At 43.3% G+C, this 24151-nt stretch overlaps 1 protein-coding gene across 2 annotated transcripts in view; it reads left to right on the top strand.

The window, feature by feature from the left end:
- The first annotated feature begins 10628 nt into the window (after positions 1-10628).
- ZFYVE9 (zinc finger FYVE-type containing 9) overlaps positions 10629-24151 on the top strand; it is a 99669-nt gene continuing 86146 nt past the window's right edge. The window contains exon 1 of one of the 2 annotated variants that reach the window (XM_034779658.1): positions 10629-10801. The gene's annotated coding sequence lies outside the window, so the exon portion shown is untranslated. The remainder of the gene's footprint in view (positions 10802-24151) is intronic. The other variant, XM_034779656.1, reaches the window with a different exon arrangement.

Genomic DNA, 24151 nt, shown 5'->3' with positions numbered 1-24151 from the left:
CGCTCGCTTTGATCATTCCCTCCCTTCCCCAGGGAGCCTGGTTTGCAGCTCTCCGCCTGAAGCATGCATGCTTTCACATCAACATCCACCCAGGTTACCACAAATTTCTTTGCCTTCATGTGAGCAACAACCACTATCAGTTTAGGATTCTCCCCTTCAGCATTGTGACGGCCCCAAGGGTCTTCACAAAAGTATTCACAGTTGTGGCGGCACAGCTGAGGCATCTGGGGTATTCTATGTTCCCTTATCTGGACGACTGGGTTTAGTTGCACTCTCCCTTGCCAACATTATGTCCACCATTCGTACTCTCCATTCTCTCCTCACTGCTCTCACTGCCTGTATCAACTAGGAGAAATTGGTGCTTGTCCCAACACAGACAATCCACTTCATCCATGTGTCTGGATTCTGTGGTGGCCTCAGGCATTTCTTCTGGTGGAGTGCTTCGCCGACCTGATGTCTCTCATGGTAGACTTATGCCGCAACCCACGCACCCCGGTGCATTGTTGCCTCTGCCTCCTCAGGCACATGGTGGCCTGCACCTATCTGATGCCGCATGACCCCCTGTCTCCAGTCGTGGCTTTTGTTAGTCTTCAGACCCCACAACGCTCACCTGGACACCACGTTGCTTGTCCTGTGGTCAGTCCTGGCCTCTCTCTGAATTGACCCTTGCAATGTGGTGATTGGCACCCTCTTTGCCATCTCTGTTCCCACCGGCACCCTGACCACAGATGCCTCACTCACCAGTTGGGGTGGTCACCTGAACAGGCATGCCAAACAATGGGTTTGGACTCCATGCAAGGTCACATGCACATCAGTGTCCTGGATCTGTGGGCAGTCTGCTTGGCTGGCCCTGCATTCCTGACTCTTATCCATGCCCATCACATTTAGCTGCTCTCTGACAATACGATTGTGGTGGCATACATCAACAGACAGAGGGACACCAAGTCCCCGTTGCTCTGTGCAGAGTCCATCTGCCTCTGGAACTGTTATCCGCCACTATGTCACACTCCACACAGTATACCCCCAGCTATGGAGAACTCTGGCCAATGTGCTCAGCTGGACCTGGTACCTCAATCACAAGTAGGAGCTCCATGACCCCACTCTCTGTTCCATCTGAGGTACCCCTCACTGGGACCTTTTTGCCACCCATCCCAACCACAAATTCCCCCGGGGGGGCAACGGGCATGACTCCCAGGGCAAGGCCCTCCTCCAGCCTTGGTGGGGTGTCCTCTGTTACACCTTACCCCCACAACCCATTCTCCTCCTTCCCCAGGCCCTCTGGAAGATCCACCTGGACCAAGCCACAGTTTACTAATAGCCTTGTTCTGGATTAATCAGTTTTGGTTTGCAGACCTTCTCAGACTCTCCGCCTGCCCCCTACTCCACCCCCCTGCATTGTTGGACCTCTTCACCCAGAACCAGAGCAGAGTCCAACATCCCAATCCAAGCCCTCTGCAACTCATTGCTTGTTTTTTTGGATGCAGCTCGTGAGTAGACAACACCTGCTTAACACCGGTGCGACACATCCTTACACACTGTACATGAACCTCCATGCCAGTATGCTATGCGGTGAAATGAACATGTTTCACTTTCTGAGCTTAGCATCATCGCCTCCCCCTCAATGTTGTCTCCATCCCTACCATTCTGAACTACCTCCTGGAACTTAAGACCTCAGGCCTCTCCCTCGGCTGTGTCCCGGTCCACCGGGTGGTGCATAGTACCTTCCTTCCACATGTGGACAGGCATTTGGTGTTTACTCACCCCACCACTGCTTGCTTCCTGAAGGGGCTGTTGGGACCTCAACCTTGTGCTATCTACCTTCACCAGACACCCCCCTTCAAGCCCCTGGGCATGTGCTCTCTTTCCATGAAGATCATCTTCCTTGTAACTATCACCTCCACTCGGCGGGTCAGCAAATTGGCGGCCACGATGGGTGATTTCCCCCCTTATATGGTCTTTCATAACTAGAAGGTTTCCTTATGCCTTCACCCCCAAATTCCTCCCAAAGATGGTCTCAGAGTTTCACCTCAACCAGTTGATTCACCTCCCGGTCTTCCATACTAAGCCACACACCATTCCTGCAGACACGACTCTGCGCTTGTTTGACGTCCATCGTGCACTTGCATTCTACCTGGACAGAACTCACATCTTCCATGCCTCTCTATGCTTGTTCGTGGCCATTGTGGACAGGTCCTGAGTCCAAGCCCTCTCCTCCCAGTGCATCTTGAAGTGGGTCTCTCGTGCATCTGTGAGTGCTATGGGCTGTCTAACACCCTGCCGCCCAACTGGATTACAGTGCACTCAGTGCGGGCACACATGACCCCACTCTCTGTTCCATCTGATGGACTTCCGCCTCCCTGATGGACATATCCTGGCATGACATCTGCCGGGCAATGACCTGGCATTCCATGCATACCTTCACCATTCATTACATCATTGACTAGGGGGTGGCAGACAACACGGCCATGGGCTGTGCTGTCCTGCAGACTGTGATGCTTCTTGCATCTTCGCATCCACCTCTGTGCTGATCACTGCTTGCTATTCACCCCTGTTTGACTACATATAGGGACCATAATTCGAAGAAGAAGAAGAGGAGGTTATTTACCTGTAACTGCTGGTTTTTCGAGATTTGTGGTCCCTATTTGAATTCCAATACCCTCCCACCATCCCTTCTGCTGCAGACTGTGCTGTTCAGTGGTAAGAGGGTCACCGAGGGGGCATCATCCTGCACAGCCTCATATAACCTTGCCTGGAACACAGGGCTACATACGGTGCATGTATGGGTCAACGGACACTGCTACAGAAATCTTCCGGAACATGGCGTGCATGTGCACTCGCGTTTGGAATACAAATAGGGATCACACATCTTGAAGAACTGCCAGTTAAAGGTAGGTAACCTCCTCATCCTTTTCAGCAGTACTACCACCTAGCCAGTTATTTCCCATTTTATAGTTGTGAATTTGATTTTTCCTTCCTAAGAGAAGTACTTTGCACTTATCTTTATTGATTTTCATCTTGTTGAATTCAGACCAGTTCTCCAACTTCTCAAGGTCTTTCTCAATTCTAATTCTGCCGTCCACCATGCTGGTGTCCTCTGCAAATTATATCAGCACACTTACTACTCTATTATTCAACATCTAGCATACCAGATCATTGTAGTGCTGAACTCTGCAACTGAGATATTGCTGTTGAATAGGTTGAAGAGCCATGCATACTTTGTAATGAACTGCTCTTTGAGAGAGAAGAGAAACAAAAGCACAAGTGGGATTTCCTTTAATTCCAGGAAAGATGTGGACTAGTGTGGAGCAGTATTTAAAACTAACAAGAAACTTTGGAATTTCTTAAATGCCTTGAGTATTTTAGGATGGAGAAAAACAAAAAAATTAATCCCAAAGTGTGACGCTTTGAATTAATGCCGAGGATTCTCCCATTGCATAGAAGATAATAGAAAATGGGATGCAAGGTTAAGCAGACCTGCACATGACCCAAGACAGAGCTGCTGAAGAGTCCCATGTTATAGATTTTTGGGGGAAAATAAAATCCCCTTTCCGGGGATTTGCATTTATTGTGTTTCTAGTAACTCAGTTTTAAGAAGTCAGAAGCCAGGGTCACAGCCACGTGCCTCCTTGTATAGCTAGCAACCATTTAACACAAGATGAACAAAGTAAGGAAGTGATTAACAGAAATGAACCCAGCTATGTTTACTGCTCCCTACTAAGCTAGCTATTCTTTGGGTTCCTGTCTCTGTTGAAAAAAGCCCATCTTTTTATATAATTCTGAACAGAAAGCTTCATTAAACTAGAGTTACATTGAGAAAGTAGCAGAATGTACAAGGAAAAGTACATTTTAAGTTATCTCCCCCAACATTCGAAAATAAGGAAATTCTAAAACAAGGTTAATTTATACTCTCAACCAGCCTGCCCCCCAGAGAAGAAAAAAAAGATGAGAAGCTATGAAAATGCATATTTATGATCTCAAAACAGTCTTAACCCTGTATTGGCTGTCTTTATAAAAGATATGTGCTAACTCAACCAGAAATTGTGGGCTTGATGCAGGAATTATTAGATGAAACTCTATGGCCTGTGTCATGCAAGAAGTCAGACTATATGATCATAGTGGTCACTTCTGGCCTTAAAAATCTATGTATCTTACCTCTGCCCCCATACCATCACAATCTTCCTTGTGTACTTGTGCATTCTTAGTACTTTATAAAGTGAGGTCTTATTATTTATACTACAATAGGCTAGAGAAGAATTCCAGCAGGATCTAGCAATACAGGATAAATAGGCAACACAATAAATGGTAGAATAATGCTGATAACATGCAAAGTAATGCAAACTGGAAGAAATAATTTGAATTTATATGCAGTCTGAGTTCTCAGTTTTAACCACTCAGGAAAAAGACCTGAGCAGTTCTGTGGAGTGGACAGCTTAATGACACCATCTGCTAAATGTACTCCAATTATTCAAAAAAACAAACCAACAAAAAAACAAGAAGATGTTGGAATGGATAAAAATGAGATAGAAATAATAGTAAAAAATTATGATGCCATTCTGTAAATTGATGATATGTCCTCACCTAGATTACAGTTCAGTTCCAGACACCCTATCGATAAGGCTACAATTATGTCACGGAGATCACGGAAGTCATGGAATCCGTGACTTCCAGAGACTTCCTCACTCTCCCGCAACTCCAGCTGACCTTTACTTTAACATACTCTTATCTTTTTAGGCCTTGAAGTCCTAGCCATAGGAAAGGCTTTATTTGACTAAGTAAATAGGATGGGCTTGTGCTCATGATATTAGATATAATTCTTAGAATCAGGGGAGAAAAGTAGGTTCTATTCCCAGCTCTAGACAGATTTCTCACGTTACCTTGAGCAGGTCACTTGAACTGAGAGTCTGTGCCTGTCTGTAAAAAGTGTGCTCTGAGGCTATGCTAATTTGTGCTTATAAGTGTTTTGAGATCTTCCTATGGCATGTGTGTAAGTGTGAAGTGGGTTTACAGCATTTTTAAGCAGATGAAGTTCTGAAGTTAAATTTCAAACTGCTAGGGATGTGTGAACCTGAAAGGTTCATAGTTTCAGTGAGATAAGTATCCCAAGTGTTCAGGTAATATGAAATAATTATATTAATCATAATATCTAGCACACTTTTCATATGATGCTCTCAAAGTGCTTTAAGTACAAACATTAAGTAAGTGTCACATTATGCCTGTGCAGTAAATATCATTACCTTCACTCTACAGTTGAGTAAATTGGGTCAGGCAGGTCATATGTCACATAGCAAATCAGTTTTAGAAATGGGACTAGAACCTGTGTCTCTTAATTCCAAGTCTTGTGTTCATGCCACTCAGCATAACCATACTAATCTGGAGCCTAATCAGAATTATCTGAACTTCCTTGTTCTGCAGAAAATGCTTTTGTGAAAAATTGCCAGTATTTCCAGCTTCTGGCTGGACCAGGAGTACCATCGGAACCAACAGTACTTTGGAATTCCAGACCCAGTCAGGGTGTGTAAATTCCTTGTGTGAAAATAAACATTGAGAACAAAAATGATCCAAATGTTTATGATTTATATTGCTGTAGTACTTATAAGGCCCAACCAAGATCAGGGTCCCAGCATTCAGAGGCACAATTTAGTTCAAGGCTCACTGTAAAAACACGTAGTGAGAGACAGTCCCAGCCCTTCAGAGTTTACAGTGTAAAAAGGACATGATATGCAAAGAGCTGCTGTTTAAAAAAACAAAAACTAAAAAGAGTGAGAGGAGGAGAGCAACAGGAACAGCAGTTACTTAAACTTGAATATGAAATTATTAAATGTTTCTGCATACATGCATAAAGCAAAGCTTTGATTGGTGTAGAAATGGCTAGAGAATACAATCCGAGAGAAAATATATTTATCTTACTCTTTAAGGATGTGTATGTGACTATAGCTTAATGATCTAGTATTAGTCCTCTTTATCTTCAACTTGTTTCAGGGGTTATGGAAGAGGGCTAAATTGCCTTTGTTCCCAAGTAAAGAAGATACTACAAACATCACGGTAACATTGACTTTGTAGGAAATGTATTCAAACTTCATAACTGTTTTGGTTTGGGGGGTGAAGGCTCAGGTGAGTTCCTACTTTATCTCAATGGCTTCACCCCCCACAAAATAGTAAAACAGAACTGAGATTGCAAAAAGGAAACAAGCTAAAATGTTTGAAGAGACAGCAAAGGAAATGTCTTTTCCTAGTCAGATGTACACATTTTCCTTGCAAAGAGAAACATTTGATGCCTTTGCCTCACTTCTTGGTTATACAGATTAAATTAAATATTCAGCATTGAGGTAAACTTTCACCTCTGAGATGTAAGGTGGCCTAGTGGTCAGAGTACAGGATGGAGAGCTTCCATTCATGAGTTCTAGTCTTCAGTGGGTTTCAGTTTTCCTGTACCAGATCATCTAATCTGAGTTACTGTATAGCACAGGCCACCAGCACCATTCAGCACCCACAAACTAAACCCAACAACCAGTATTGGACCAAACAATTACAGTCCACCTCGAGACTAGCCCACTATGCGCAACAGAATAGGAGAGAATGAGATACACCAGTGCCTGAGGAGCCTGCAATGGCAGGAAAATGATCACATGGGATATATTAGATAATCCCAGCAAGTGATGGGCGCACACACTGCATAGGAAAGAAAAACAAAACAAAACAAAAAAACCCCCAAACCCCAAAGTCTATGCCTTGACCTGGGGAAAATACCTTCCCAATCCCACATATGGCAGTCAGTTAGACCCTGAGCATGTGAGCAAGAACCAGCCAGCCAAGCATGTGAGAGAGAGAATGCTCAGCCCCACCTCAGAGTTCTGGCCTTCTTCATCCAATGTCCCATCTCCAGATGTGGCCATCCCTGATGCTTCAGAGGAAGGAGATCAACCTCCATCCTAGAATACATTGTGGGGGAGGGGAAATCTCTTCCTGACCCCTGCAGGTGGCTGGCTGAAACCCTGAAGTATGAGCTTTTAGGAACCTAAGAGATGAACTGGAAGAGAACCTCAGGACTGCTGAGCCCTGCACCCTAGCAACATAAGCAACACTATCATACAACCTCACTCATAAATTTGTCCAGCTCTTTCTTAAAACTAATTGTTATTTGCCCCCACAACTCCTATTGGGAGGTTGTTCCAGAAACACATCTTTAATGGTTAGAAACCTTCTAATTTGCAATCTGAATTTGTTCATGGCCAGTGTAAACCCATTTGTTCTTGTGCCAACATTGTCCGTTAGCTTAAATAGGTCTTTACCCTCCTAATGCATTTAAGAAAGCAATCATATCCCCCTTCAGTCTTTATTTGCTACGATAAATAAGCCAAGCTCTTCTAGTCTCCTCTCATAAGATAGACCCTCCATTCCCCTGATCATCCTAGCTGGTCTTCTCTGTACCTGTTCCAGTTTGAATTCATCTCTCTAGAACTTGGGTGACCCAAATTGTACACAGTATTCCAAATGAGGTCCCAGCACCTTGTAGAATGGGATTAATACTTCTCTATCTCTATTGGAAATGCCTTGCCTGATACATCCTAGGATTACATTTACCTTTTTTTCACAGCCTCAGCATATTGGTGACTCACAGCCATCCTGTGATCGACCCATACATCCAGGTGATTCTTTTCCTCTGTTGCTTCTAACTGATGAGCTCCCAGCTTGTAGCAGAAATTCTTATGATTAGACTCAAAGTGTATGTCCTTGCACTTTGTACTATTGAATTTCATCCCACTTCTGTCACTCCAGTCTTCAAGGTCATCCAGATCTTCCTGTATAATATTCCAATCCTCTTCAGTATTGATGATGCTTCCTATCATCTTCAGCAAATTTCATTAGTACACTCCTACTTTTTGTGCCAAGATCATTAATAAAAATATTGAATAAGATTGTTCCCAAGATCGATCCTTGAGGAATTCCATTAATGACCTCCCACCAGTTTGATAGTTCACCTTTCAGCAAACGCTGTAGCTGTCTTCCCTTTTAGCCAGTTCATTAGCCACCTTATAATTCCTGTATTAATCTTCTAATTTCCTGTGTGGTACTGTCTCAAATGCTTTACTGAAGTCTAAGTATATTAGATATACTGTATTTCCCATACCTAAAAAAAGTTATTTTCTCAAAGGAGGAAATCAGGTTAGACTGGCATAATCTATCTTTGGTAAACCCATGTTGCATTACGTCCCCTTTACCATTTGCCACCATTAATTTAGTTATTCTTTCCTTCAAGATCTATTTTAAAGCATTGCTTACCATTGAGGTCAGAGTAACAGGTCTGTAATTTCCCAGATCACTTTTTTCCCCTTTCTTAAATATAGATATGACATTAGCTGTTGGTCATCTGGTACTCCCCCACAGATAGATGGATTTATTAAAAACCCTTGCTACTGGACTATCAGTCTCATGTCCCAATTATTTCAGTATTCTGGGATGGAAATTATCCAGTTCCCCTTCTTACACTACATCTTATTCATGGGTATATGAGATAGCTCTTTCCAGCACAGGATCCCCTGTCAAGAATCCCTTCAACATTTATCCTCCTATAAGAATTCTTCCATGAAAGATAGGTGGATCTGTGATTTCCTTATCTCTAAATCCTGAGATTTGCAGTCTGATTTGATTTTATTAAATGAGACATGAGAAATTATTGAAGGGAGTGTGTATGTGTGTGTTTGGTTCTGCAACTTCAGTAATTTATTTGTGAAACTCCATGATGAAGGTTCTATGACACACAATTGAACAGTATTGATTTCTATACAGTAGAGGACAGTGGTGTGTATGTATGCATGTTTACATATACAAGCACAAGAATCATGGACTGAAATAAATAACACTGTAAAATTTAAACCAAAAGATAAGCAAATTGCAGATAAATAATATAAAAGGAAAAAAAAAAACATTCCCTGATAGGCAAGTTACTGATTGTCTAAAGCTAGGGAACAAAGAGGCAATTTGTTTTTGGCGGTTGTATTTTCTTGGTTTCCTTTTTAAAAATAAATAATTGTTGGGATTCTACAGTAAGTGTACAATAATGGTTTTTGTATGTCTGTCAGTTATTCTTCAGAGTATGTGTGTTTATATGAGAACTGCGTGCGTTGTCTGTGTGTAAGCTGTGTATGTTATTCTTGTGTGTACAGTTGTGTATCCCTAGGTAGATGGTAGTGTGTGTGTCTCATTGTATGTCCATGCATGTATGGTTATGTAAGTACCCTCGGTGGATAGTTGTGTGTTTCTTTGCATCTGGATGGATGGTTGTCCCTATGGATATGTGGAGGATTGTGTGTCCCTGTGTGTAATTTGTATATGTAATTATTGATTGTCTCCTCTGGTATATATCCCTGTGTGTGATTTGTGTGTGCAGTTATGGTTCTCTCTTTGGTGTATTGTGCATGGATGCATGTCCCTGTTCATCAGTGTGCATGGTTTGTGGGTATGTATCTTTTTGTGTATATGGCATGAAATTTGTGTGTACATTATGGTTGTCTCTCTGGTGTATATCCCTCTTGTGTGTGAGACGTGTGTGTCATTACGGTTGTCTCCCTGGTGTAATATTCCTTTGTGTGTGGTTGTGTGTCTCAGTGTGTGAGAAGTGTATATTGTCATAGTTGTCTCTCTGGTGTAAATCCGTGTGTGGTTGTGTGTCTGGCTGTGTCATTATGGCTGTCTCTCTGGTGTATCTCCATGTGTGTGAGAAGTGTATGTTGTCATAGTTGTCTCTCTGGTGTATATCTGTGTGTATGGCTGTGTGTCTGGGAGTGTGGCATTACAGCTGTCTCCCTGGTGTATGTCCGTGTATATGTGTAGTTGTGTGTGAGGGGTGTGTGTGTGTGTGTGAGATGTGTGGTTGTCTCCCTGGTGCATATCTGTGTGTGTGGTTCTTTGTCCAGGTGTGTGGCATTACGGCTGTCTCCCTGCTGTATGTGTGTAGTTGTGTGAGAGATGTGTAGTTGTCTCCCTGGTGCATAGCTGTGTGTGAGTTCTGTGTCCAGGTGTGTGGCATTATGGCTGTCTCCCTGGTGTATATCCGTGTATGTGTGTAGGTGTGTGTGATGTGTAGTTGTCTCCTTGGTGCATAGCTGTGTGTGTGTTTGTGTGGTTCTGTGTCCCGGTGTGTGGCATTAGGGCTGTCTCCCTGGTGTGTGTGTGTGTGTGTGTGTGTGTGTGAGAGAGAGAGAGATGTGTATGATGGTATAGTTGTCTCCCTGGCATGTAGCTGTGTGTGGTTGTGTGTCCGGGTGTGTGGCATTCGGGCTGTCTCCCTGGTGTATGTCCGTGTATAGTTGTGTGTGGGGTGTGTGTGTGTGAGATGTGGATGTTGTGTGGGGTGTGTGTGTGTGATGTGGAGTCTGGTATAGTTGTCTATACCTGTGTGGCTGTCATTACGGCCGTCTCCCTGCAGAGCCCCCGGCTGGGTCCCCTCTCGGGGCCGAGGGATGGGGCCGGCGGGGGCAGGCTCCCGGCCCCGGCCCCGGCCCCGGCCCCGTGTGGCGACTCGCGAGTGCGGCAGGCTCCCCGCTCCCCCGCCCCGCCGGCGGTGCCGCAGTGCCGTGCGCTGCCTCTGGGGCCGGCCAGGGGGCGCTGGCTGCTGCTCGCCGAGGCGGCCTCGGCCGCGGAGAGAGCTAGCCCGGGCTGGCTTGGCGTGAGGGCGGGCGCCGGCCTCTCCAGCGCTCGCTGGCTGTGTGTGCGGGGCCCGCCCGGGAGCGGCGGGGAGCGGAGCGGGGCCCGGGGGATCCCCTCAACCATGCAGACCCGGCGGCGCCTGCTGCCTCCCGAGGTGAGTGAGCCGGCCCGCGCCCTCCACCCCCAAGGCCCGCCCGGGCACCCCGCTCCCCAGGCCCCTGCTGCCCGGAGTCAGGCCCCGCCGGCCTCCCGGGGCGGGGGCTGGCTACCGGGGGAAGCCTCCTCACCTCACGGGAGCGGCGGGCGACACTGTCCCTGGCGTGTCCTGAACGGGGACCAGGGCTGGGGACTCAAAGGAGCCACGAGCCCCCTCCACCCGGGGCAGCCAAAGGGGAGAGACATACCCCCCCCACGGAGGAAGAGGTCAGGGACGAGTCCTCAGCGAGCCCCCAGCCCTGGGACCCCCCCGTCCCCCGACTGCAGCTGAGGGTGCTCGAGCCCCCAGTCCCGGGCACCTCTTCCCTTCCTCGGCTGCAGCTGAGGGTGCTCGAGCTCCCAGCCCTGGGACCCCACTTCCCCGGGACCTCACTTCCCTGGCTACAGCTAAGGGTGCTCGAGCTCCCAGCCCTGGGACCCCCACTTCCCAGAGACCCCCTTTCCCTGGCTGCAGCTGAGGGTGCTCGAGCTCCGAGCCCTGGGACCCCACTTCCCCGGCTACAGTTAAGGGTGCTCGAGCTCCCAGCCCTGGGACCCCCCCTTCCCTGGGACCTCACTTCCCCGGCTACAGCTAAGGGTGCTTGAGCTCCCAGTCCTGGGACCCCCACTTCCCTGGGACCCCACTTCTCTGGCTACAGCTAAGGGTGCTTGAGCTCCCAGTCCTGGGACCCCCCCCTTCCCTGGGACCTCACTTCCCTGGCTATAGCTAAGGGTGCTTGAGCTCCCAGCCCTGGGACCCCACTTCCCTTCCCCAGCTACAGCTAAGGGTGCTTGAGCTCCCAGCCCTGGGACCCCACTTCCCTTCCCTGGCTACAGCTAAGGGTGCTCGAGCTCCCAGCCCTGGGACCCCCCCTTCCCCGGGACCCCACTTCCCCGGCTGCAGCTAAGGGTGCTCAAGCCCCCAGTCCCGGGCACCTCTTCTCTTCTTTGACTGCAGTAAGGGTGTTTGAGCCCCTAGCCCTGGGACTCTCCTCCACCCCCGGCTATAGCTAAGGATGCTCAAGCCCCCAGCCCTTGGACCCCACAGCCTTGGTACCCCCCTCCTCCGACTGCAGTTAAGGGTGCTCAAGCCCCCAGCCCTGGGCACCTCTTCCCTCCCCTGGCTATAGTTCAGGGTGCTTGAGCCCCCACTCCCTCTTTCTGAGCACCCAGCCTTCGGATCCCAGAGAGGAGGGAAAGAGCCCTCTGAGTGCAGCTAGGCTCCCTTTAGAGTGTGGCTTGTGCCTTCTAGTATATTGCTGCTCTCTGAACCCCCAGCCCTGGGATCCCTGCATCTCTTTGCTCTGTATCTAGTATGGTACCAGCCCCACTAGTAAGGGATTCTGTTTATGCGACTCAGTTTTCTCTGTGTAACCCCAGAAGAGGGGAGTGAAACAAACCCCTGTTTGCCCCTAAGGTGCCCCTCTCAGACCCTAGACCTAAATTCTAAAAGGGAGGATTTGTAACTTGTGCCATTAGTAGTAGTATGCCTGATATGTCTTTATTATTTCATGGTGGTGATGTGAAGCATGTCACTTTTGCAAAAGCAGTGGTGGTGGGGAGGAAAGGGTGTGTTTTATAACATCTACAGTTATATTAAACCATAGAATCATAGGACTGGAAGGGACCTCGAGAGGTCATCTAGTCCAGTCCCCTGCACTCAAGGCAGGACTAAGTATTATCTAGACCGTCCCTGACAGGTGTTTGTCCAACCTGCTCTTAAAAATCCCCAATGATGGAGATTATACAAATTATACAACCTTCCTAGGCAATTTATTCCAGTGCTTAACCGCCCTGACAGTTAGGAAGTTTTTCCTAATGTCCAACCTAAGCCGCCCTTACTGTAATTTAAACCCATTGCTTCTTGTCCTATCCTCAGAGGTTAAGGAGAACAATTTTTCTCCCTCCTCCTTGTAACAGCCTTTTATGTAATTGAAAACTGTCATCATGTCCTCTCTCAGTCTTCTCTTCTCCAGACTAAACAAACCCAATTTTTTCAATCTTCCCTCATAGGTCATGTTTTCTAGACCTTTAATCATTTTTGTCGCTCTTCTCTGGACTTTCTCCAATTTGTCCACATCTTTCCTGAAATGTGGTGCCCAGAACTGGACACAATACTCCAGTTGAGGCCTAATCAGCACGGAGTAGAGCAGAAGAATTACTTCTTGTGTCTTGCTTATAATACTCCTGCTAATACATCTCAGAACGATGTTTGCTTTTTTTGCAACAGTGTTACACTGTTGACTCATATTTAACTTGTGATCCACTATGACCCCCAGATCCCTTTCCACAGTACTCCTGCCTAGGCAGTCATTTCCCATTTTGTATGTGTGCAACTGATTGTTCCTTCCTAAGTGGATTACTTTGCATTTGTCCTTATTGAATTTCATCCTATTTACTTCAGACCATTACTCCAGTTTGTTCAGATAATTTTGAATTTTATAGCTCAGTGGTTTGAGCATTGGCCTGCTAAACCCAGGTTGTGAGTTCAATCCTTGAGGGGGGCCACTTAGGGATCTGGGGCAAAATCAGTACTTGGTCCTGCTAGTGAAGGCAGGGGGCTGAACTCGATGACCTTTCAGGGTCCCTTCCAGTTCTATGAGATAGGTATATCTCCATATATTTAACCCCTCCCAGCTTGTATCATCCGGAAACTTTGTAAGTGTACTCTGTATGCCATTATCTAAATAATTGAACAGAACCGGACCCAGAACCCATCCCTGTGGGACCCCACTCATTATACCCTTCCAGCATGACTGTGAACCACCTATAACTACCCTCTGGGAATGATTTTCCAACCAGTTATGCACCCACCTTCTAGTAGCTCCATCTAGGTTGCATTTTCCCAGTTTGTTTATGATAAGGTCATGCAAGACAGTATCAAAAGCCTTACTAAAGTCAAGATATACCACGTCTACCGCTTCCCCCCATCTTCCCCCATCCATGATTGTGTCCAACGATAAAAATAATCAGCTCCCTCAATATTTCAGTTTTTTTCAGATGTGTACTAATCCTTTGGTCATAAACAGGTCAAGATGATACATTGTGTCTGAAGGACTGTTTTTATCGTACTAACTAGCTTGGAAACAAGTACCATATAGGAATTAATAGACCTTCAGTTTTAGAGTTAACTATCTTGTTTATCTATTTATAAAAAAAGTTTTACAGATTTTTTTTTTTTTAACAAATTGGAGCCTTCCATGGGATTTCATTGCTTAGGTATACTTTTATTCAAATGTTTCTGCTAGAAATGGACCAAAATGTGAAACCTCAAATCCAACCACCTTTCAATTTGGGTGGTATTAGTGCTTGTTCAGAATTCTTAGATGAACCTTCCTTCCCCTAAGTTTTTGATTCCAGATTGGATTCAAAACTGGAAGGGGCCTACTAGAGCGAGTAGGAGATTGATGGATGTTATGCTGTAATAAAAGCTGTTCTGATGGTTGGGAAAGTTTTATTGTCCAGAAAGTGTTTTTAGACATAGTAATTGAATTTTAGTGACAGATTGTTTTCGGTTGTGTGGAATGCACCTAGGCCTAGGTATGCCTGATAGATAATTCAGTGATCAAAAGAGTATAAAAAATGTATAGATACATAAAAATGTAAATATTTATAAGTTCTGGTTCATGTGTCGATTTTATGAGCTATCAGCCCAAGATAGAGGAAATGGTATCCAATCCAAACATGGACCCAAATTCAATCTCCAAACCAAATTCTCATCTAAATCTAATACATAACTAGCTCTAAACTCTGCCTGCCTGACTCTCTCTAATTTCCATATTTTAGATTAGCAGATTAAACTCCTTTAAACCTATGTTGTAGGGTTCAGTACTATGTTAAGGTACAAATGAAATAAATTTGTTTTTAATTTGGCACAATTGGTAGCCTGTGTCAGAGGGTCTCAAAACAGCGAAAGAGCAGCCTCGGCTTCAGGAAGATTGTTTGGTCTGAGCAGGGTTTAATGAAGAAGTTGTACTATTATAATGCTTAGCCCCTGAATGATAAGATGTCAGTTTCTATTGTTGCAGGTCTCTTCCTTTTATCAGCATTTAGCAGAAGATAAATTATGTTTTCAATTTATGAGGCTTTTTTATAGTGATTTAAAGATCTTTGTAAAATTGACTTAAATGGCATGTAAAATGTTAATGGGTGAGGTATTAGTTATTTATTATTTTTAATAAACCCTGGCCACAAAATGACTTTTGTCTTTCTAAGAAGTTGGGTGTTAACTCTTTATTTTCCTAATAAATCTTTTTCTTTTAATCTGTTGAACATATTCCAAGTAAAAATTTTCCTGGTAGGATTTCAGATGGGAATCAAATAGAATAATTTCAATCCACAGACAAATACTGATGAATCAGGGATTTTATAAAAAAGCTGTTTAGAGAGGTTAGAGTAGTTCTGTCCTATTTCAAAACCTCTTAATTAAAATGGCCACAATTATTTTTTGTAAATGTCATTAAGATTAAACTGTTTAATGAAATTAAAAGGTGAACTCTTTTATATATCTATCTTAGATTCTTAATGAGATCAGAATCTTTGAGGTTAACAGAAACGTAAACCAACATGCTCAATTTTCCTTTCATGTTGGTCGAAGGACATTCTGAGAAGCTGTATTTTCTGCTACAATATAAAAAATTTAGAGATAATTTTGTATTGATAAAGAATGTACAATTGATGTACAAGTGGCTGAAAACTAGTTATATTTTGGAGCTCTGGAAAATGGCAATGTTTTTTGTGTTGAGTTTTAATCTTTAATCCTGTATTTTGTGGAAATACTAGCTTTTCATACTATTATGTTTACAGGAGTTTAAAAAGACAGCTGAGCAACCATGTATGGGATCCTTGTTACTCTACTCTAGTTTTTTTCTTACTTTATTCATTCTCTTTAATTTACCTTAATTAATTATTGGTATTTCTAATTATAAATTGAATTCAAAGTGGTTATTTATGGAGGTTCATCCATCTGCTCTCCCAACTTCTGGCAGTCAGAGGTTTAGGGACACCCGGAACATGGGGTTGCATCCCTAACCATCTTGGCTAATAGCCATTGATGGACCTATCCTCAATGATCTTGTCTAATTCTTTTGGCATGCACAACATCACATGGCAATAAGTTCCACAGGCTGACTTTGTTGAATGGATGTTGAATGTTGGACTTTTTTGTTGCATCAGTTTCTTTGATTTTTCTCTTTGTTCTTAAATAGCATTTAGTAGATCTTAATACTGAATTGTATACATAAGAATACCACTAATGAATAGTTCCAATGTATTATATATTCTTTGCAGGTTGGAACTAGACATTTACAAATATTTAACATATATTATTCTCCCTATTGGTTAGGTGGGGCTGTATGCTTTCCTATATTATGAATCTGGAATTTTAAAAGACCCTTAAGACAGTTTGCAGTAACTTTTCAGATGGACTTCCAGATAAATCAAATGTGGTCAAGTATGTTTAGAATAGTTTTAATGTATGTATTTTAAAATATTTTCCCCCCAAAGTTCTAAGAAAGGTTTGGATTGTTGTCATGAGACTGTTAGTGGTTCTAGGAAATATTTAGGGGTGCAGCCGAATTCCTGTCCTCTAAACTAGGATGGCTCATATTTTTCTACCAAGAATTTTATTGCATACCATTGTTGTTCCTTTTTGTTTTTCTGGTTTTGTGTGACTTCTCCTTTTAGTATCTTTTAGAGAGTGTGGTGCTATGCTTCTGTTCAGTGTGTTTTTCAAGGGGAATCATTCTAGAGTGAAATTGACTAGTATTTCACAATCAGTAGATGGTGATCTATGACTTAGGGTTCTTTGGCCAAAAACTTCATAGCATTTCTACTATCGGTTCAGCTCCACCATATCAGCAAATGTGGGAGCTCTACTGTAATTGGGCTCCAGGGATCTATTGTTTTAACCACTACTGCCTAACCCTGTTTAAGACAGGTCTGTATGTGTAAAATGCCACCAGCACCTTGTCTACACTACTGCTCTCCTATTTGTTACCACCAGCAGAGCTGAACTGATATTTGCAACAATGGGAAAAATCGGATGTAGATAAGGCACTAATCAGTTTTCCCGCCAATTATAGCTGTGTGAAAGTACTTCTGTACTGCTGCTTTCAATTTGGAGATATGACTGCTGTGATCATTTCCCTACTGCTCCCGGGGCTCCTGATTTGTGATGGGTGTATGATCAGAAACCTGGAAAATGTTATGAGCCCCTATGTATATTAGGGAAACCCTCTGCCTTAGTGAAGCTTGAAAATAATGGTTGTCTACCAATTTTTGCCTTTAGTTAGGCTATGGCTACACTACGAGGCTTTCAGTGACAGGGCTGTGCCACTACAGCCGTGCCGCTATAAGGCACGCAGTGTAGCTGCTGTTTGTCAGCAAGAGAGAGCTCTTCTGCCGACAAAAAACTTCCACCCCCACAAGTGGCAGCAATTTTGACAGCAGGAGAGCACTCCTGCTGACAAAGCACTGTTCACACCGGTGCTTTTTGTCACTAAAACTTTTCTCATTCGGGGGTGTGTGGTCTTTTTAAGAACCCTTGAACGACAAAAGTTTTGCTGATGAAGTGCCAGTGTAGGCAACCCCTTAGCAAATACTGATTTCTGTCTTTCTAATGGGTCTTGTTTATTTACTTGTCCTCAAAGATGTTAGCACAGTTCTGGGTCTGCACAAAAGGGCAAAGCATTTAATGTATAGACTAACTACAATGATTATTGTTTTTTCAATGAAGTGGCAGATGGGGACACCCATCCCTCTGACATCCCAGGATATGTGGAACCAGAGGTAATTTCCCATCAGATAACTTAGGTCAAATTTGTGCCAATGATGCTTGTGAGTTCTTTTATTAAAAGAAGTGCACTTACTGCACCAATGAAACTTTGCAGCATTATTAGTGTGTTTCATTATCCTGGTCTTAACATGGCATTCAAGAAGTATCACCACTTTATGTTTCAGTGTTTTGAGTTAATGTAGAATAATGGAAGTGTTTTTGTATGACTTACCTGAAACATTTAATGGAAACATGTGAAATGAAACCATTACTCATTTTGCAAATGTTCTTTCAAAGTACAGTATTTATATTTATCTGCTCTAAATTTTAAATGTTTCTTTTGGTGAGTAATAAAAAATGAATATGTTACAGAATTCATAGCAAGATTATCATTGGAGGTCTGGTGATGATTTATTTATTTTTCTACAAGTAGTATGCTATACTTACACTGAACATTACCAACTCTTTTAAGAGGCAGATCAAAGAGCTTTTCAGATCCCATAATAGCAATTTTGTCCATGAATGACACTGTAACTATCAGAGAGGCTTTCCGTTTTGCAGACTTAGTTTTGTTGTGTTGAAACTGCTTTGAACTCAATACACATGTTCACCCAACTGCTTGTGCTTTAAGTACTGTATGAGCTAAATGATGGATTTGGGGTCGGTAGGATAAAAGCTAATTCAGATGTAGTTATGAATCCAGAATGTGGGTATACACAGTGATTGCAAATATAAGGTGAAATAACAAGTTTGTATGTTTATCAAGAAATATATTAGACAAAATCAGTTGGCCAATCTGATGGCTAGATGGCTCGGAGGTGTCAATAAACAAAAATTTAAATTAAGACTTAATGACACTGTCAGGTTAAAAATAGTCACAAAAATATATTTCCTTAGCTTTGTTACTAATATTTCAGAGTCTAAAAAGTAAAAACTTTAATCAGATAATTTTATGTTTGCTGTTTACTTTTTACATTTCACTGAGCAATTTAAACCACTCTCTCTCACTTTTGTTTCTACTCAGTTTCATTTTTCTGGTTCTCATGTGCTCATTGTTCCATTAGCAGGGTTGCAAATACTACAGGGGAATGTTTAAGGAAGATACAGTGCTGGGGCTCTTCTATTCCAGCTTCTCCCCAGACTTTTTTTGCCATGGGCAAGTCACTTAACTTTTGAGTGCCTTAAATTTGCCTGTCAGTTTAAGGTTATCTGCACCTCTGGTCCCACCTTTTTGGCCTGCTCAAGGAATGCTCTCAGGTCTCTAGCCTTTACCTCTCTCTGGGTAAGGACCCTTGTCCTTTTCCCAGTCCCTTCTGACCAGAGATTTTAGGCTGCAGTCTCCTGCTCCTTACTGCGATTCTACCCAAGCATATCTTACGAACATCCAGCCCCCTGCTCCTTTATTTCTCTCCAAGGACAATGGCACAGTTTTTACAAATGACCAGACAGTCTTTGTAAGCAGACTGTATGTATTCAGGGATGAAGAACATACAGAGAAAATGTAAACACACTGCAAATGTACATGTCCAGCAAATATACCATAAACCACCCATTTTCCACATAGGGAATCTGGCAGGCCAATGCCCTTCAAAAGTTTTCTCCAGGGTTGGGTCCCTTTCTTAGTCAAAAGGTCATGTCTGTGTGTTGGATCAGAAAGAAGACCTCTGAATCGCCTTAAACTCATCTTTTTATACCAAAAGCCTTTTTGTTTCCTTGGGCCTCTGGTATCTGTTTGGCTCAGAAATGCAAACCACCCTAGGGCTAGGACTACTCTGGAGTTGTTTACAATCTCCGAAACTGTAGTGATCACCCCCAACTGGTTTTAGTTCCAGGAGCAGTTGTGGTAACCCTCCTCCCATAGAATTGAATACAATTCCTACTCCACAATGATAGATAGAACATTCCCAAAATTAACACTGTATGGTCCCCAAAAATGCTGTATGTGGTTGCAATATCTGTGACAGTCACTATCAGTTAAATAGGGATAATACTAACCTTACCCTCTTTGGGACTGTCACAGGTGCCGGTCTCATATGATGGTGACCCGTGGAGGGGAGGTGAAGGATCACATGACCCTCCCCAAAATGCTGGGGGGGGGAGGAAAGGCCGGCAGCTGGGGAGATTAAGGGTCAGGGCCAGAGCTGGAAGGGAAGAAGCGGGGCCAGAGCCTCTTGTCTTCCGGCCACGCTGCCTGGTGCAGCTCGCAGCAGCTGCATTCTCCCAGGCAGCCTCCGGACACGCTGCTTGCCTGGGACAGCCTAAGCAGGCAGTGTGGCCAGAGGCTGCCTGGGAGAGAGCAGCCGCTGCGTGCCGCACCTGGCAGCATCCCAGGCAGGCAGCGTGGCCGGAGGCTGTGCCTGGGAGATGCCGGGGGACTGGAGCAGAGCCCCCACTCGGCCAGGTAACATGGGATGGGGAGGGGATGGGGAGAGCGGGGGGCCCCCAGGCTGGGGGTGGAGCAGGGACGAGTTACAAGGGGAGCGTGGCGGGGAGGAGTCACATGAAGGGGTCATGTGGGGAGGTCACATTCTCCCCTTTAGCTGGTGTCCTGTTTGTGTCCCTCCCACTAGTCACCTACTAAATTAACTAGTGTTTCTAATTTTTAGTGGCTTTTGGATAGATGACGTTGCCTACACTGGAGAATTGACAAAGAAATTCCCACTTGTTCAGCTGGACCAATGGTGGAATGAGTGGGAGCCCCGATGTAGACAAGGTTCTGGTGGCTTGACCTGTAAACCACCATCTTAGTTCTAATCGAATCGTGGTAAAAATGGGTCTGGTTGCTGGAGCCTTACCTATGCTAGGACTCCCACTAGTTCTAACCCCAGTTCTGCTGAATTGGTAGGATTTTTTGTCAAACCTCGAAATGGCGGTACTGTTTTAATCTAATCTAATCTGATTTAAAAAAAAAATTACATTTCTATTAATAGTTTGTAAAATCATTTTTTAAACAATCTAAATATTGTCTACAGTACCTGAGTGTGCCGTTGAAGTAATTTATTCATAAAATGTACAATAGTTGATGTATAATACTATTAAACACACTTTAATCTAGTACATAAACCCTCTTTTAATTAATTGATTTGATGTCTCAACTATAAATACGGAGATTTTCAGGAGAAGAAGAAAAAATCACATTAAACAATTTAACTTTTAAAAACTGCAATTTAAAAAGTATTCTAGGAACTAATTATTATAGTGCAATGATTTATTTTTTAAATGCTTGTTTTATCACACAACAACATATGCATTACTGCAGTTAAATGGACATTTCATCTGTACTGTGATCAAGTGAGTGACAGCTTTACTCTTCACATATTAATCTTTATCTGGTTTTGGTATCTAAGGGTACATCTACACTACAGGGGGGAGTCGATTTAAGATACGCAAATTCAGCTACGTGAATAGCGTAGCTGAATTCGACGTATCGCAGCCGACTTACCCCGTTGTGAGGACGGCGGCAAAATCGACTTCTGCGGCTTTCTGTCGGCGGCGCTTACTACCACCTCCGCTGGTGGAGTAAGAGCGCCGATTCGGGGATCGATTGTCGCGTCCCAACGGGACGCGATAAATCGATCCCTGAGAGGTCAATTTCTACCCGCCGATTCAGGCGGGTAGTATAGACCTAGCCTAATTTATACACAGTTTCAGCACATCAGAACAAAAATGCTGTTCCCTAATACAACAAAAATAGGTACTATATGATAGTTTGTATCAGGGCTGGTTTTCACTATGGGGAGATCCGTGCTGCTGCAATTGATGCAGCAGGGATCGATTTAGTGGGTCTAGTGAAGCTCTCCAGTCGACCCTGGTAATCCAGCTCTCTGAGAAGAGTAAGGGAAGTCGACTGGAGAGCGTCTCCCGTGGACGCAGCGCAATGAAGACACTGGGGTAAGTTGATCTAGCTACGTTGACTACAGCTATGTTATTCACATAGCTCGAGTAGCGTAACTTAGGTTGACTTACCCCGTAGTGAAGACAAACCCTCAGTCTTTCCAAACCATGCCATATAGTAAATTGCCACTGCTCCCACTTTTAGGCCATCTTGATAATCCAGGAGGGCACAGTAGTTGCTCTTGTATCACAAAATTACACTGTGGATGGGAGAGAGGTTAATTCATAATTAGTGTATATTGGATGCTCCTTTGGTATTTGGTGCACTCAGCAAATAAAAATACACTTACTGCACATCTGTTAAGCTACAGTATTTGCAGGTCACTTTAAATAGCACGTATTGAAATGCGCTAAATGTCAAATTGTAATTCTGAAATTCTTATATCAATGCATGTGTTTTTGTATAAGTGGTGAAAGGTGAATGAAAAGTCAGTTTGCTTTACACATTGTACTGTACTTTTTTGAAGCTTTAACTGTTTTTAAATGTAAAGTGTCACTTAATATTGAACATCAATATACACATGTATTTGTAATTAATAATACATGACTATAGTTGATATTTGAATAACATACTTTTCTATGTATCATACTTTCCTAGCTTGCAAAGTCTTCAATTAATTTGTCACCTGTAAAATATATTTGCAGTTTTCTTCCTCAATTGGTATATCCCCCCCTTTTTTTGTGTGTGTGTGGAAAAGATCTATATTAAAGAACAAGGAATAGAAACTGATTTTGGAGATTGATGTACAAGAAACTGGTATAAATTAAATGTCCCCTGTTCACTGAATTTTTTTTCTTGCTAGTCCTTTGTGTTTCCTTAGCTGTGTTTTTGTCTCTGCTGGTCAGCGTCACTTCTCTATAGATGCATTTGTACATCCTCTTGCCTTTTAAGTAAACATGTAAAGAAGATCTTTTTTGTAGCTAACAAAACTTGTTTTAAGTAGAGGTCCTAAATACGCGGTTTCTTGAGTGAAGTGTAAGATATGAGTGTCAGACCTGGATCCTTCTGGATACTGTGTGTGTGTGTGTGTGTGTGTGTGTTTAAATGTTGTAAATCCTATTACCCAGAGTAATGTGCATGGTTAATGTAATGCTTCTCATCTGATACCTTAACGATCAACTAGGATCCCAGATTGAAGATTGTAGTTGAAGTGGCTTGAAGAATTGGCTTCTCTTATCACTTGGAAGTGTGGTACGCACATTGTGTTGACAATTTCAATCTGCGTTAGCTGTAATGTTTTGATTGGGATCTTACCAGGAGTGTTTGAGGCACAGAACTTCGCATGCCCTGGAAAACAGGGGCAAGAAAATAAGTGAGTGTTGGAGAAATTAATACGGGAAAAAGGGAGTGAGACTGGGAAATAGACAAGGAGATTAGTCCTTTTTTTTTTTTTCAATACAATGCCTAAAGTCTGCAAGTGCTTAACAGACAGATATTATAGATACAGTCTCTGCTCTGAATAGCTTAAAATCTAAGATCCTGACCCTGTGAAGGAAACTGCCATTGTCTGGTGCCTCTGTGGAGCCCTAATTATTTTGTGGGGAATCTGAAAGAGGAAATCACTTTGCAGGATCGGGACCTAATTGTATTCATGAAGCAGCAAAAGAGAGCAAACAGTGATAGGAAGCATGTGGGTTAAAATAATCTCTCCCACCTTGACCTGCTTTTTTGTTCTTCACCTATTATGTCTTCTCTCTTAAATTGTAAGCTCTTTGGAGCAAAGCCTTTTGTATAAGTTTGTACAGTATTTATCACAATGGGCTCCAACCTGGTTAGTCCCAGAGCTGCCACAAATGATAAATACATAATTAGTTCATGCAATTACTCAGGTTTGTTACAATCATTACTTTATTATTCTACTGCCTTTATGTGTGTACATAAATATATAACCTACAAATGGTTATAGCTAAACATATAAGTTTATTTATTTACTTGGTTTAGAGGGAGACTTGAGAAAGGGGCACAGATAGAAGTGGAGTAAGAAAATGCAGATTGGAAGAAGCAACAAAGGAAGGAAAGATATGGGCATTAACAGACACGGAGGAAAATGTTTGAGAAGGAAAACTGGACAAAGACGCTGAGAGAATATAGTTCAAAAATTGACTACTATTGCATCTGAATTTCAGAAGTTGTGAGGTCCTTAGGACTTGAAAATTAGATGCAAGTATCTCAACTCAGTCACAGACAATTCATGAAGGCTTGTGTCTGTTAAACCTTTATTTTATGTATGTGTGTGTGTGTATACACAGCTAGCACACAGTAGGTATATATTACTGACTACCCAACCAGGATGGTGATAGTGACTGTGAAAACTCAGTAGTAATGGGGGATTTCAACTATCCCCATATTGACTGGATACATGTCACCTCAGGACAGGATGCAGAGATAAAGTTTCTTGACACCTTAAATGACTGCTTCTTGGAGCAGCTAGTCCTGGAACCCATAAGAGGAGAGACAATTCTTGATTTAGTCTTAAGTGGAGCACAGGACCTGGTCTAAGGGTACATCTACACTACAGGGGGGAGTCGATTTAAGATACGCAAATTCAGCTACGTGAATAGCGTAGCTGAATTCGACGTATCGCAGCCGACTTACCCCGTTGTGAGGACGGCGGCAAAATCGACTTCTGCGGCTTTTTG

The sequence above is a fragment of the Trachemys scripta genome, chromosome 8 (assembly GCF_013100865.1).
Source record: "Trachemys scripta elegans isolate TJP31775 chromosome 8, CAS_Tse_1.0, whole genome shotgun sequence".
Classification (NCBI taxonomy): Eukaryota; Metazoa; Chordata; order Testudines; family Emydidae; genus Trachemys; species Trachemys scripta.
Note: the sequence above shows the minus strand (reverse complement) of the source record. Positions and strands in the feature narration are given on the sequence as shown.